The 11592-nt window shown below is 40.0% G+C and overlaps 1 long non-coding RNA gene across 1 annotated transcript; it reads right to left on the minus strand.

Moving 5' to 3' along the window:
* Positions 1–4832: 4832 nt before the first annotated feature.
* Positions 4833–11144, minus strand: LOC121659241. The gene is made up of 3 exons (XR_006014229.1): positions 11024–11144; positions 5656–5713; positions 4833–4983 (listed from the first exon to the last, which is right to left on the minus strand). It is a non-coding gene; the product is annotated as an uncharacterized LOC121659241 (long non-coding RNA).
* Between the last annotated feature and the right edge of the window lie 448 nt (positions 11145–11592).

Here is an 11592-nt window from a genome sequence, read left to right on the forward strand (position 1 = left end):
TTTCCGTTGGCTATGAGTGCCTTTTAGAAAAGGACTACAGGACTGAACTGCCACAGCTTTTTTAAAAAATTTCTCCTTAAAACCCTCTATGTCCCAGTTACTGTGTTTTCCCATTGATGGTTTTTAGTTTATTTTATCAGTGCTTTTTTATGACATGATGTGTCTGTAATAGCTTGAGCATTTGAAAGATTAAATGCCATCTGTCATGTTACTCACATGGGTCTTAGCACGTGCCCCTTTATGGAGATTGCTGAGGGCTAAATTTTGCCCTGACCCATTCAGTTTTTGGGCTCAGAACAGAAGTGTAGCACCTGGAGGGGAAGATAGACACAAGAGGTGTCTATTCTGAGTTCATTCACGGACTGTAGTTACTAAGTCTTAATTAGTTAATGACTGTTTTTGTTCCAGTTCTTGGCATGCTCATACTGTGCCTCCAAGAGGGAACGGACAAGGTCAAAAACTTAGATATTACTTTTTCATTAAAAAATGAAGTTTTAAAAAGTCCAGGGCTTTTATTCTGAAATTTATTATGCATTCTTTATTTTGGCAGGTCTGAGATAAACCAGCAAACATACTAATGAAGACAAGAACTGTCCTAAGGAAATACCTCCTATTAGTTAATAAGCAGACACAGTGGCCTGGATTAGGAAGAAACATGACAACATTGTTGAAAATGAAGACATGTATCCTAAGTGAAGCCAATGGGTTCACAGAAGCCAGGGCTGTGTAACCTGCTGCTGCACATCAAGGTTCCAGGAGAGGAAATGAACATTACACATGTTGAGAGGAATGATACACCAGGGTGATATAAATTTACCGCTTAACTGCATTCATCTTAGAGATTTTAGAGTAGCATTTCTGTACTGAGAGAGATTCCAGAAGAATGGCTGTCCAGTGCAATGTGCCTTCCAAATGAAAAGATGATTGTCAGCTCTCTGGTTCGTTAGTTTTTATCTTCACTGATAAATGAACATTGAGTGGTCAGTTGTTGACAAAAGCCCTCTTTTTAATTGGATATGTGAACTGGACCTTACATAACCTGGCAACATACCATCATCCCTGGACCTTGTCACTCAGATAAAACCATCTTGGCTCCTACAGGAATGCGGGTGTTCAGTGTCGACATTCTGCTGTTTGGAGGAGAAGATCCCAGACATATATGCTCTAATATAAAAACAGAACATCTTCCAAAGTTTTGGTTTAGAAGAAATTTTCCCAAAATAGGCAATAACCAAGGAAACCACATTTGAAGCCAACTAGAGAAAGCTGCATAGCTTGCACACTGTTCGTAGGTCTGGAGGCAGATATGACCAAGGACACTGAGAGCTGTTTGCAAGAGACTAGGGAGAGACCAAGGAGACCCAGAGTCAGGAGTTCTGTTGTCACTCAATCTCCCCATGGGCCTCCTGGGAAAAAGAAGTTCAAGGTGTCACTAAAGAGACTGTGCCCACATCTGCCGAAGATTTCGTAGCTCATGGTAGATCCACTAGTAGAAAGAATTTGCCAGCACTGTCTTTTTTTTTTGAACAGAGATCCAAGATATATTCTAAGAGAATTTCAATGGCTGTGAAAGCTAGAGTTCATGAACTGCATACTTTTCCTTCCTTTTTGTTTTGTCTTCTGGATTTCTTTTTAGCTGTTGATTTATCTCTAGCTGGGAAATCTCCCAGTCTTTTGAAATACTTAAATTTTTGTTTTGGAATTGCAACAGGTCTGTATGAGGGTCAGTCAAATTCCCCATCACAACTGATAATACTGCAGACACTCCTCCTTCAGCCTCAGAACAGCTTCAGCTGTTCTGTACAGAGATGACAGTTCCAGCCTAGTCCCAAATCCTGGCCATCCCCCCACTGCTACCAGTGCTCAGTCCTACACAAGGGATGGCAAACAGTCCAGGGCCCTCTCCTCACCCATAACTACTTAGGACAGCCAAAATAAGATGGGCAGTTTCACATCTGTGTGATTGCTTATTTAGCCCATTTCATGGCAAGTGCTCACACAGGATGAGCCACCAGAACTCCTGAAAGAAGCCTGCCTACCAGCAGGAGAATGGTGATTCCAGCTGGAGAACAGCAAGGGCAGATCCCATCTGCCTTTACATAGCCAGCACTGGAAAGGACCTATGACATCCTCCCAACATCTGCCAAAACATCTTCCCATTTGAAATAATCCTAAACAGTCACAAGACAGGGAAAGGTCAGCCTGTCCCTCACAGCGTGCTGTTGTCTTCTCATGCCTCATCTTCTCATGCCTCATCTTCTCATGTCCTCTCTCTGTAAGATAGATTTCACAAGTTAAGAAGTACTGAAATAGACCAGTTTTGTGGTTTGTGTTAGTAGTCCATGGAGCTCTGAAAAGACAGCTTCTGCGAAAGACAAGTTACCACAATTGGCTTGTCAAGACTGCTCTCCTGGTGTCTGTTGTGTAATCCCACTGCTTGATGCAGTTCCAGGAGACAAAATCATCATAACCAAAAGACAGTTCAAAGAAGGGAGACTGATAATAGGCCCGGTCTTAATTTGATAGCTGTATTGCTTAATTCCTAATTTATTTTGATGTTAGTTTTAATGACCCAGATTGAGTGATAATTTGGGGCTTCTTTGCTGGGTGTTGATGGATTTAAGTTGTTGAGGTTTTCTTTTTCTTCTTTTTATCTATTTCATTATGTTTCAGTTTGTTTAACTAACATAATAAAGTTATTAATAAAGTTAAATCATTTCTGTCATTGAACAAAACAGTTCAGAATCTTTAAAGAACTGAGTAGAGATCATCCAGCCAACTTAAAAGCCTGTATTTAAATCTTACTTCGTAAACTCGTTTAAATCACATGTTCTTACATGTTCTGTCACTTGAAAGTTGTTTCCTTTGAAACTTTCCTCTTTATGCTTTCATACAGGAAATACGATAAACTTGTTTATTTCATTTGTCAGTTTTGTGTTTCTGAATTTCTTCATCAAATCTGTTATCTTCCTTAAGCATCCAGTCCTTGCCCAAGTTATGTGCAGAGAGGGGAATGGTTTTACTGCTGTATTTTCAGCGCTGGAAAGACAAGAAGAGAGCAAGCAGAGGTGCTGACTTCTGAGAACTACAGGAAAAAGAAGACATTAAATGGGCATTTTATTTTGGGGGCAATCTTGCAGGATGAGAAAACTGAATATTTTTAGGGTCATGGGATAAATTCACGTTGGAAAAGTCCTCCAGAGGTCAAATAGTTTAACTTTTCCAGTCTAGTGATGCATCGCAGTCAAATACTTGCTGATCACTTTACTCCTTTTCCTGGCCTTGTGTTTTCTTAGTTACCTCTACTGTCTATTGCTTTGTACTTTGAACTGGCCTTATTGACTCAGTAGCATTTGCATTACAGGAGTACATTTTATTTATTAGTGAATTGGGAAGAGCTAGTTAGAAACAAACACTCTGTAGGCTGGAGATCTGCTGAAATCAGCAATAAAGGTAATTTTTTTAATATGTTTGTGAAGAGGACCCTGACACACGTGGAAGCCTCTCTCTTCCCTTGAGTAGTGTGGAGTTTTTCAAATTCTTCAGTTTTCACGAAGGGGAAGAGGGTGATAGGACTTAGACATTAAGAAACCCAGGGGAAGGAGAGAAACAACAGCTTTTCACAGCTCCATTTCAAAGGGGAAGGAAGGCTGGGAATCCCCAAGGTCTCTTTAGGCAGGAAGAGTTAGTTTAAGAAGAAAAAGATAACTGTTGAGAAATAAGCAATTTCCAAATATTTTTTATCATTGCATCATTCATTGTCCAGCAAGAAATCTCTCCACTTAATGCCCTGAAGAGGAGAGACACTTTCTACTATGGAAATGTTGGTAGAATTATCCATACTTTTTCATGCTTTGGGAAAAAAAAGAAATGCTATGTCAAGATGCAAAAAAAGGCCAGCCTTATTTGCTACTGCCTGGTTTTCACCAAGTATGGACGTCTTTTGTTTTCCAAGGTCTATTTTACTGGTATCATTTCTCCTGCTGTAATCCCTCTAGTGAATTTTCAGAGGTGAATACCAAAGTTGTCTCTGTTTTTATGAGAGTGGCAAGGATTGGTTACAACCACAGTGTAAAGGAAGTTACTGAACTTACTACGGACCAGTGCTAGGAAGAAAGCCCCTGGCAAGTCTGTGCTCAAGCAGCCTATGAGCAGATGAAAGGTAATAGAAGTGTTCAACAACATACACTGACCCTCAGCTGGTTAGTGAAATGAGGCTGTCAAACAAAACTGGGCAAATTGCACCCCCAAGGTTTTATTTTGTATTGTGTATGCCAGCCTTGGTGTTTCTGTTTATGTGGCTGGTAGCCAAAAAGTATTTAAAAGGCCTTTTCAGACTGTAGCAAGGAAAAATATTCCCTTCCCTATTTTGAACCTGGGGGTCTAACAGACTCACCCTTTCTGTCTAGATGGTAGAAATTTGGGGTTAGGATTGCTTCTTTCCTTAGTGTTTGCACAGTTTACATCACAAATACATACTGATTAATACATACGGCTTTCCACACAGAATGAGCCCAAATTTAATAATGATTGTAGCAGGATTTTAATAGTCATTAACCATGAAATTTACTTCTGTAAGTTTTCTTTCCCATGCAAAATATGCATACATGTGGATGCATTTTTAAGGAGTTGGGAACTATTCAAAACAAAAGTTATTTTGAGGGTTAGGAAATAGCTTGTCTTACAGCTGCCAAGTGATTTTGGAATAACTCTTTGCATGATGGAGTGGAGAAAAAAATGGAGATAAAAACATCAGTTCTTCAGTTCAAGGAGACTAGATGTTTAAAAAAGGGAAGAGGAATAAAGAAAGGAGGAAAGGAAAAGAAGTTTTTTCACCTTCTTCTGCTTCTCCATCTAGATCTGCTTTGATTTTCTGTCCTGAAAGTGGGAGGAGAAGCTCCATCTACATTCTCCTGTCTGTGCCCCTTGGCAGGCTAGATAAAAAAGGCAGGCAGCCCTTCTCCCGGACTTTTGTCTCTTCCACTTTAAGCAGGTTTGAAAGAGAGAAGGAAAACACTCATTGATGGGCATGTGGAAATGTCATTAGTCACATTTAGATAAGTTTATAAATGTACAAAGTAGCTCTCAGGGCCAAACAGAGGGGTGAGGTGAAACATCTGAGCCTCATCCAAAACTGGGGACCTTCAGCTGGTGTGAATCAGGTATTGTGATACATTCCAGCTGAGGCACAAGTACAAGGACTCATTTCCACAGCCTGTAAAGTTCCTGACTTATATTTAGGATATTATAAAATGTTAATAAATAGTTGCAATATGTGAGCACTGAAAAACAGTAAAATGCAACTGTCCCTTTGATTTATTTTGTTCTCATTTTGTATTTTAAAACAGGATCCTTTCCTTTACCTTCAGCACACTTTGTTCTAATTTCACAGGATGATGGAAACCCTTAGGATGGACATAGCCATTCATGATAAACATTTGCCGACTCCAGCCTTGCACAATCTATGAAAGTTGCGTATAGATACCAGTATTTATATAAGCACGACACTGCTTTATGTTAATATTGTGGACTAAGATGAGGGCAAAACAACAATAGCAAACTATCACTCTTCCTTTCTTCTCCTTTTTCCTCTTAAAAATGAACAGGCATTTTTGAGAGGAGGAAGGATAAAACCTGTGCTATAGTGGTGCTTACCTGAGTCCAGGACAACACACTGAAACTTCCACAAAATAATATTTTCATCTTAATGCACCTAAAAATTAAAAAAAAAAAAAGGGGGACATTAAAAGTTATAAGTATTACTATATTAAATTGTTAAAAGTCAAAGTCATGCCATTTGTAAATCTTTTGCCTAACAGATATTATTATGCAAGATGAACACAAAAAAACACCTCCAAATATTGGTGACTTTTTGTCTTGTCTCCCAAAATTATCCTTTTCCCCAAAACATAAGAATATTCTTTCTGGAGGTAGAGAGTATCTAATATATTTAGGATGGTTAATCAAATCAATCCTGCGGACAGGTAAGTTTTTAAATATGTATTTAGGCAGTCAGAGAAATTAGTTTTGGAAATACTATCTTTTCCTCCCCCAAACTTAGCAGGAAAATTAAGCTCTGAGATAAAGTTAATCCGTGTAAAGTTTACAAAGGAACAAGGGAAGAGGAGGAATGAGAAAGAGTATGGCACTGGAAGAAAAACAAGCACCAAGCCTTTTAAAATTTCTTAAGTTGAATGGCCACTACTTCTTGTTCAAACAAAGCAGTCATCTCTACTCCTTCCTGGTATCATGGCACATTGCTTGCAGTGACATCAACTCTTGATTTGCCATAAATGGGAAACTGCTTGCTTGGATGTTGCTGTAGAGTTAAATGTCAGGGAGAAGATACATATTCTGCAAGCACAGAGGAGGAGGCACATACGGTTTGTCTTCAAAAGAAATCTCAGAGTTCTTCACCTGGCACTGTCAGGCCAGAAGGAGATGTCACACTGTGCAAGCCTGCTGTGTGGCATTTCATTTTATCAAACCCAGTCCTCACTTATGAAACCTGACCTGTGGCAGACAAGCTTTGTCAGAAATTGTGGGGACAGTGTGGGCTCTCGCTAAGTCCCAGAGTGCTGCTTATACCGTGAAGCACTCCTAGCCCTAGCAGCTGCAACCTATTTTCACAAATATCTGACAAGTTTTTTTGGCTTCCTGCCAGTTTGAGCTGTACCAAACACTTCTGTCCTTCCCCTAGCTCCAGTCTTTTTTAACTGCTGCTCAAAACTTAGACGTGTACCAAATGAAGCTCCTTTCCTCCCCTCAGTGTGCAGACATCCCACCCCAATTAATTAACCCAACAGTGGCTTTGTCTCTAGAAAGCTGTGACTTCCCACACTTTATCCCCCTCGTTCAGCTTAAAGACATCAGCACATTCCTGACTTCATCACTTGTTAACTCCCTTTTGCTAATAGCCAGTGCATCCTCTCTTGATGGCCCCCTCTGATTTGATATGACTTGAACCTCACGCAAAAAATGCTGAAGGCTGTTCATTTGCTGTTCTGGCATATATAAAGCTCTGAAGCTGTGTTTTAGCACAGCTTCTGTATCCAGAATTGAGAGGCTTTCAGACCTTCTCAGACTGTGTTGTAACTCTGTTCATTGTGCAAGCACCTGGTAAGCACCAGCAAAGCCTGAGTGAGAGGAAGACCTCTGCTGTTTTGTGCTTGATTACCAAAGGTTCTTTGGAAATTGAAAAGGTTCTTTTTCTTTGGAAAAGTGCCAGAGGACTTAATGGAGGTGTCAACAGCATCATTATATAAAAACATCAAGTGAAAAATTCTTTTCAGCAGTTATTCCAAAAAATCAAAAAACGCATTCAATATAGCAGCGTGACGTGTCTCCAAACAGATTTTTAGCTATGCCACCAAACCCTAGAAATTATGATACTTTAAAAAAATCTTACAATTTTACTCTCTATTTATATTTTAGAATGGTAAAATATATTTCAAGAATCAAAGGGTTCTCCGGAGATCATCTGCAATGCTCCCTTGCCTAAGTACAGGTTAATTTACATCTGTTTCATTCCAGACACTTGCTTGTTCAACATGGTCCTTAAAACCAATCACTGATGAGGATCTCCTGATGGAATTCTCTCCTTTTCTTGAAATCAATTACAGTGTTTGGCTTTGCATTTGTTAGAGAGATTTTAAGCCATTTGCTCCTAGAATTCTGTGTGGAGGTAGAGAGAGAGCAGCAATAGCTGCTTAGAAAAGAAGTCTGGAGTACAGGAAGCTGGGAAACTGTAAAACCATTAAACATCAAAAAAAAAAAAATCAATGTAATAATATTCTACAAAATGTCAGGCATACTCAACTTGGAAATTCAGAAGAAGCACATAAATGTTTAGCTGTTCATTTGACTCCAAACTGCTTGGATTAAAAGTACTTAGATGATCAGACAGTAATGAGCATTCCCATGAGATTTCTTTCAGCAATCTTCACATTCAACTATAATAAAATAAACTTCACCTGAAGTAATCACGACTAAAGTTCCTGAAGTCAGGGATGTTTTAATGTGAAAAAAATGAGTTCTTTGTCCTTTTCACACTACACAAAAAATATTCCAATCATTTCTAGCTGATTTTTTTCACCTGTTCAGAGGAAAATCTAAAGAAGTATTTGTTTCTAAACCAATAATCTTGAGTTAGCAGAGGTATCCAGCCCCAGTCACTGAAGGCTGTACTTCAGCACAATGTTTCCTTATATCATTTTCTCTTCTTACAGAACTAATTATACTCACACTTGAAAATCACTACAAAATCAATTTAAAAGCTGGCATTTTACAACTGTTGCTAGAGTTTATGTCTAGTAGATAATTTAGTACATGATCTGTTCCTCTCCAAACAAATGGTCCACAGCCTCCTGTGTTTCCATCACTCCCTGTGTTCAAAGGACTCCTCATTTCATACATCCCTCACAATATTTCTCAACTCTCAGCATTTACTGCAATTTTGCAGGTATTTATCACTCCAACGTCACCAGACCAAGTTGGTACTGTTATTAGCCTTCCTTTCTGCTTTGAGCTCTTGGCTGGCTTGAGGGGGAACAAAATGACTCTGAATAGGATCACTCCAAGCCATTCCCTTTCTTTCCTTCAAGCCTTTGTTTCTTCCAAGGGCTGGACTGCAAGGAGGAAGAAAAACATATGGGAAAGCTAGCAGTCCTGCCTGTTGGTTGCTAAGAAGAGTGCAGACAGCTGTAAATTAGAGCAGCCTCTGTTATATTTTACAGCAGTGTTCCTCTGAGCAAGCCAAAACCTGAAGATGAGAAGGTGCTGCTCACTTTGGGTTGTGAGTAGAGGGGCATCGTAGGCCTTAAACCCAAAGATCCTCAGCAATTATTTTTTTCCTTCATTCTAGACAAGAGATTGCCAGGATAAAGCTGTGAGGAACAAATCAATGAATATGCACGTTTCACCTGGTAACTTCCTGTTTCTAGCATCTGCTGAGATATTTCTCCAAAATTATTGCAGTCATGATGCCACCAGTTGTGACAGGACCTAGGACTGCAGGAACAGGTCAGCAGCTGAGATGGAGTTTGGGAAATGCTTCTGAAATGGAGAAAGTATGTCCAGACTGAGGTGCACATCTCAGCTCCTAAACACTAGTTTTCTGGTGTTGACCATGGACACACTTTGTTTAACAAACCAGGCAGCCAAGGCATTTACCTCTCCAGCCATCTCCCTTTGGAACTGCTGTAACATTGAATTTTGTGTGTAGAAAGAACAATGGCTAAGCCCATTTTTTTTTCGTGGAATACTGCAGAGAGCACCAGTCAGAAAGTTTTTACTGACACGCATTTCACGTCTATAGAGTGAAAATTATGTCCATGCCTGCCTAATACTTTCTTACAGTCCAGGTAGATCTTGTCCTATGAACACATATCCTTCACATTTCCATTTCCTCCTGCTTCCTTTGAAACCAGCACCAAAACTTCTAGCTAAATGAGAGTGGCAATCTGTTTGCAATTTGTGTGCTTTCTGTCAGAAACAATTGGGCACAACAGTAAGAAAAGTTTTCATCATACCTGTAACTTACACATTCGTTAGGAAGCAAAAGACGAGTTTGACTTCTGATGATCCATATGTTTGCCTCTTCATTGTAAAATGTAAGTAACAATAACATAAACCAGCCCTGTTTAAACTCTTGTTTATAAAATTCAAGTAGTATTACATTTTTTTGAATAGCTGGCCTAGAATAAGCATTAAAGTAGCTTTCATGCAACACATAATGCCAAAAAATAAATGCAATTCTGCACATTCTTTCCTGAGAGCATCCACAAATGACGTGCAAGGCATACACATTGGCCAGAGGCCATGAGCAAAAGCATTGTGTTAAAACTTTGTATGACATCAAGCCAAAAAACTACTTAGCATTTGTATCTCAGATCTCAACTGAATTATGAATTAAATAACCAAATCAAAACAAAAAGCATACAGCACACTACATCGCGCATCTTGGTTATACACACACATATACACATGCATGTAAGTGGCATGGATCTGTTGTGAATGGATATAACCTCGGTGTTCTTGTGTGTGTGTGCACGAATGCAAGACAGAGACAAAAAACGTATTTGGAGCATATATTCAGGAAAGAACACACTCCCTATGCCAGTAAGTGGATTATATCCCAGGTGGGCTCCCTCTGGTGTTGAGAAGATAACATATTTCCCCATTCAACCTTATTTCCTTTTGTCCGTCAATGAGAGTGTGTAGTGGTTTGGAGTGTTAAAAAGTGCTAAATGTAATGTGGTTTTATTATGGCAGAGTTCCTTATTCACATAGATCCTTATGGATGGTATAGGATAGTATAGCTTTTCTACTATCTCTCATCCAGTGTTCATGAATAATGTATGAGGCATATACATATATATGTATCTATATATCTGTGCACTTTATTACAGTGAGACAGATTTCCATGCATGTACAGATCACTTCTTACGTGAGACAAACTGCAATGCCTTACTGTGAAACTCTTTACCTGTAAGCAGTGTAACTCTTCACAGTTAAACAGGAGAATCTGAATGCCCAGAGAACGGAGGCCCCACAACAGCCAGGATCTGATTCTCCAGTGTGTGGAGCATTTTTACAATGCCTCTTAAGCTCAAATCATGTCTCTTGATAACACCTGTGTGCCTGTAAAAGTCCAGGCTAGGAACCATGTGAGGCACTCCAGCTAACAAGGGAATACACAATTATCTATTTAACTGCTAGATTCTCGATTTTGGAAACCCAGGACTCAGCATTGTTTAGAAGCATTGTGGCATAGACAATAAATAGAATAATTTTAGCCAGTTTAACTAGGCACCTTAACCCCAGTCTTCTTCCACTTTCTTTACCACCCATTTACCACCTTCCACCACACCTATGAAAGTAGTTCTGGAGATTATCTCCCTCTCGTGCAACAAAACTATCATCCAGTGAGAGAGTACAAGTACCATCCTTTCCCTTATTTCCCAGATGGTAAATGCTTAACTGTTTGTTTTGTGATGCAATCCTTTCCTTGGAAAAACCTCACCTCCCTTTTTGTCCTGAGATGGAGGTGCAATCAAGGTGACCCCAGCTTGGCTTGCTGGAAGAGCATGAACTCCCTGCAGCCACAGCATACCTCTCCCCTGCTGAAGTGCACAGTAGAGCTGTGTGACTTCCTGCAAAATGACACAGAAAGGAGAAGGAGACAATAAACCTACATCTCCAGCAGTTGTTCACAGATGTTTACTGACAGGAGAGAAGTTAGGAGACCAGGCTCAGCTCCCAGGCCCAGGGAGAGCATGTCCTGGTAATCCCAGACCTCTGTTCCTGCTCTCAGCATGCCCAACTTCCCCATTCCTCCTCCTCAGTTCCTGCAAGCCCTCCCTCTCCATCTCATTCTTCCCTTCCAGCCCGCGGCTTGTTCATTGCCACCCACGTCCTGGCTCCTGCGTTCTCTGTCCTCACACCCTGTGTGCTGATACATGCTGGCAACACAATGCTTGGGCCAGGTCCCAGGCTTGGTAAAAGCAGGAGAAAAACTCAACATTCACTCTAGTGGCCCTGTTGGACTGAGTCCTGAACACATAAAAGCAAAACTGGTGTTAATTTTCCTTT

The sequence above is a fragment of the Corvus kubaryi genome, unplaced genomic scaffold, assembly GCF_017639235.1.
Source record: "Corvus kubaryi isolate FWS band 111438036 unplaced genomic scaffold, C.kubaryi_AGA036_p1.0 split3-73, whole genome shotgun sequence".
Lineage (NCBI taxonomy): Eukaryota > Metazoa > Chordata > Aves > Passeriformes > Corvidae > Corvus > Corvus kubaryi.